The 4,480-nt window shown below is 36.3% G+C and overlaps 2 non-coding genes across 2 annotated transcripts; both read left to right on the top strand.

Annotated features, from left to right (window-relative positions):
- Positions 1-487: 487 nt before the first annotated feature.
- On the top strand, positions 488-594 carry LOC121205283 (small nucleolar RNA R71). The gene has a single exon (XR_005900367.1). It is a non-coding gene; the product is annotated as a small nucleolar RNA R71 (small nucleolar RNA).
- A 2,066-nt stretch (positions 595-2,660) lies between these two features.
- On the top strand, positions 2,661-2,766 carry LOC121205894 (small nucleolar RNA R71). The gene has a single exon (XR_005900967.1). It is a non-coding gene; the product is annotated as a small nucleolar RNA R71 (small nucleolar RNA).
- Positions 2,767-4,480: the final 1,714 nt, after the last annotated feature.

Raw genomic sequence — 4,480 nt, 5'->3', positions numbered from 1 at the left:
TTGTGGTCTTTGATTTCTTTGACTGCTCCATGAGAAATTGGGGTGGTTCCTCCAACCCGCATTACAAGTGTTACTATATGGATTGTTTTGAGGTCGAGGATTATTACCCATGTAGTTTAATTGCTCGTTATCCATGTTGTAGCCATAAGGTTGGTATTCTAAATGGCTTGTTCCATCTCCACTTGCTTCGCACTGCATTATTTGGTGAACCTGTGAAGAACTAAGAAAACCATCAATTTTTTTATTTAAGAGTTCTACCTGATTAGAGAGCATGGTGACCGAATCGACGTTATAAACACCGACTGTTTTTGTTGGCTTTGTCCTCATGACTTGCCACTGATAGTTATTCAGTGACATCTCCTCTATAAACTCATAGCCATCTTAAGGTGTTTTATTATTGATGGTTCCACCAGCAGCTGCGTCAACCATTTGTCGAGTCGAAGGATTTAGGCCATTATGGAACATTTGAACCTGTAGCCAAAGCGGTAACCCATGGTGAGGGCACCTTCTTAAAAGGTCTTTGTATCTCTCATATGCATCGTAGAGTGTTTCTAAATCCATCTGCACAAAAGAAGAGATATCATTACGTAATTTAGCCGTTTTAGCCGGCGGAAAATATTTTAGTAAAATTTTTTAGGTCATTTGTTCCCAAGTAGTAATTGACCTTCATGGTAACGAGTTCAACCACTGTTTAGCTTTGTTCCTCAATGAAAAAGGGAATAACCAAAGACGAATGGCATCATCAGAGACACCATTAATTTTAAATGTATTGCATAGTTCTAAGTTGGCTAAATGAGTGTTGGGAACCTCATCCTACAAACCATCAAACTGAACAAATTCCTGTATCATTTGAATAGTGTTAGGTTTTAATTCAAAAGTATTTGCAGCTACAATAGGTCTAACTATGCTAGATTCAGTTCCTGTTGAAGAAGGTTTAGCATAATCATACATAGTGCGTGGAGCAGGGTTTTGATTAACCACAATTGCAGGAGGTAGCTGATTGCCTTGGTTATCAGCCATCTCTTCGATTGGGGGTTGAGTATCGTCTTCTTGCTCGTTCTCTGTGTATCTTAAGCTTCGCCTTAGTTCTCTTTAATTTCTGCGAACTGTACGATCGATTTCTTCGTCAAAAAGTAATGGTCTTGACGGATTTCTTCTAGTCATAAACTATAAAAACCTGCCAAGAGAAGGAAAAAGTAAATTAATAAATAATAATAATAATTAAAGTGCACGAAAAATAAATGGCTAAAGTAATAAAAATTGAGTGTTCCTAATATTTCAGTTCCTCAGCAACGGTGCCAAAAACTTGATCCCGTGATTTCGTGATAGGTTTTAAATATTTATAATTACTCGTTCTTGAACTAACTATTATCGCGATGTAGGCAAGTGTACCAATCGAATAGTAGTATAGTTTTAGCAAGACTGGATTGTCGAACCCAAAGGAACTAAAAGTACTAGTAATGACTGTCTTTTTATTATCTAGCCTAAGAATACAGAGGTTTTTGTTTTAACTAACTAATTACCTAAACTAAGAACTCACAAAGAATAGAATTGAGGAATTGCCTTTGGGAAAATCGATTGAATGAAAGCTATACCTAAGGAAAAATCCACCTAGACTTTACTTGTTATTCTGGCTCCGAATGAGACGATTTATTCATTTAACTTGTTTCGTAGAGATCCCTAAGTTATGTTATTATCCATATTTAAGACTAATAACGTCTAATCCCCAGATTGAATAACCGAGACTTTTCTCTAATTAACACTCTAGGGTTGCATTAACTCGATCTATGGATCCCCTTATTAGGTTTCACCCTAATCCGACAAAATCTTGTCACCCTATGTCTAGGCGCGCAATCAACTCCGCTTAATTATGAAAAATGTACTCTTAAACAGGGTCTATTCCTCCTCTGAATAAGAGCTTATCTTAAATCGGTATCTTGGGATATCAAAACAAGAATTAAGAACACATAATTAAGAACAAGTCAAATATTTTTCATACAATTTAGAAAATAATAACAAGATTCGTCTTAGGTTTCATTACCCTTAGGTATTTAAGGGATTTAATTCATAACTAAATAAAAAAACATCTCAGAATAATAAAGAATACAAAACATAAAGAAAACCCAAAACTCCTGAAGGGGAATTGAGGAGAGATCTTCAGTCTTGATGATGAATCTTGCTTCTGAGATGAATCAATCAGCTTTCTTAGAGTAATTCCTTACCCCTTACTCTCTCCTCCCTTTTCTTCCTCCTATAGGGTGTATCTATAGGCTTTGGAATGCCTAAAAGCCCTCGAAATTAGCCTTTTTCGAATTGGACTCAACTTGGGCTCGGCAGGGACATGCCCGTGTGTGATTACTTCAGGTCATGCTCGAGTTTGCCAAATTGACACGGCCGTGTGGTCTACCAATGTGAGGAGGTCCAGGCTGTGTTGATTTAGTACTTTGGCCCATTTTCTCTATTTTTGGCCCGTTTCTCTTTCCTTTCGCTCTCCTATGCTCTCCTAAGTGTAAAACATGAAATTAAAGCATTAGGAGTATCAAATTCACCAATTCTAATGGAAAATCATCCATAAAATGTGTTAAACATGGGGTAAAAATATGTAGAAATTACAGTTTATCAGGCCATTATGGAATGTTTGAACCTGTAGCCAAAGCGATAACCCATGGTGAGGGCACCTTCTCAGTAAGTCCTTGTATCTCTCCCATGCATCGTAAAGAGTTTCTGAGTCCATTTGCACAAACGAAGAGATATCATTATGTAATTTGGCCGTTTTAGCCGGTGGAAAATATTTTAATAGAAAATTTTCGGTCATTTGTTCCTAAGTAGTGATTGACCCTTGTGGTAACGAGTTCAACCACAGTTTAGCTTTGTTCCTCAACAAAAAGGGAAACAACCGAGGACGTATGGCATCCTCAGAAATGCCATTGATTTTAAATGTATCGCATAGTTCCAAAAAGTTTGCTAAGTGAGCGTTGGATCTTCATCCTAAAAACCACTAAACTGAATAAACTGTTGTATCATTTGAATTGTGTTAGGTTTCAGTGCAAAACTATTTGCAGCTACAGCAGGTCTAACTATGCTCAATTCAGTTCCTGTTAAAGAAGGTTTAGCATAATCATACATAGTGCGTGGAGTAGGATTTTGATTAACCGCAATTGGAGGAGGTAGCTGATTGTCTTGGTTTTCAACCATCTCTTCGGTTGGGGGTTGAGTATCGTCCTTTTGCTCGTTCTCTATGTATCTTAAGCTTCGCCTTATTTCTCTTTGGTTTCTGTGAACTGTGCGATCGATTTCTTCGTTAAAGAGTAGTGGTCTTGACGGGTTTCTTCTAGTTATAAACTATAAAAACCTGCCAAGAGAAAGAAAAAGTAAATTAATAAATAATAAATAATTAAATTAAATTAAATTGCAAGAAAAATAAATGGCTAAAGTAATAAAAATTGAGCGTTCCTAATATCTTAGTTCCCCAGCAACGGCTCCAAAAACTTGATAGCAATTTTTCTTGTGACAGGTTTTAAATATTTATAACGAATCGTTCTTGAAACTAACTATTATCACGATGTAGGCAAGTGTACCTATCAAACAGTAGTATAGTTTTAGCAAGACCGAATTGTCGAACCCGAGGAACTAAAAGTACTAGTAATGACTGTCTTTTTATTATCAAGCCTAAAAATAAGGGGGTTTTGTTTAACTAACTAATTATCTAAACTAAGAATTTACAGAGAGTAGAATTGGGGGATTACTTTTGGAAAACGATTGAATTAAGACAATACCTAAGGCAAAATCCACCTAGACTTTACTTGTTATTCTGGCTCGGAATCGGACGATTTATTCATTTAACTTCTTCCGTAGAGATCCCTAAGTTATGTTATTATCCCTATTCAAGACTAATAACATCTAATCCCTAGATTGAATAATTGAGACTTTTCTCTAATTAACACTCTAGGGTTGCATTAACTCGATTTATGGATCCCCCTAGTAGGTTTCACCCTAATCTAGCAAAATCTTGTCACCCTATCTCTAGGCACGCAATCAACTCTGCTTAATTATGACTAATTGTAACACCCCTATCCCGTATCCGTCGCCGGAATAGGTAAAGGGGCATTACCGGACTTGAAACTCATATCAGAACAGTAAAAATCTTGAATTTTTTTTTTTGAAGTAAAGAACATTCCTTTAGATAAATACTAAAGACAGCCAGGGATACAAATTTAAACTTCTATAAGTACACATTCAAAAGATGCCATTTTCGCATGGCTTATATACATTAACCAAAATATTCTTCGGCCACTGGTCTATTCTATACATGCCATAAAATAATTCAAAACATAACAGTAATAAGCAGTGGATAGTGATAGTGTGACTAGTTGCTGACGATCCCCGAGCCTGTAGCTTCCAAATGAGATCTATAAAATAGAGGAAACAAAGTAAACGGGGTAAGCATTACAATGCTTAGTAAGTTTTAAGCAGTATCAAC

This window comes from Gossypium hirsutum, chromosome A08 (genome assembly GCF_007990345.1).
Source record: "Gossypium hirsutum isolate 1008001.06 chromosome A08, Gossypium_hirsutum_v2.1, whole genome shotgun sequence".
In the NCBI taxonomy this organism is placed as follows: Eukaryota; Viridiplantae; Streptophyta; class Magnoliopsida; order Malvales; family Malvaceae; genus Gossypium; species Gossypium hirsutum.
Note: the sequence above shows the minus strand (reverse complement) of the source record. Positions and strands in the feature narration are given on the sequence as shown.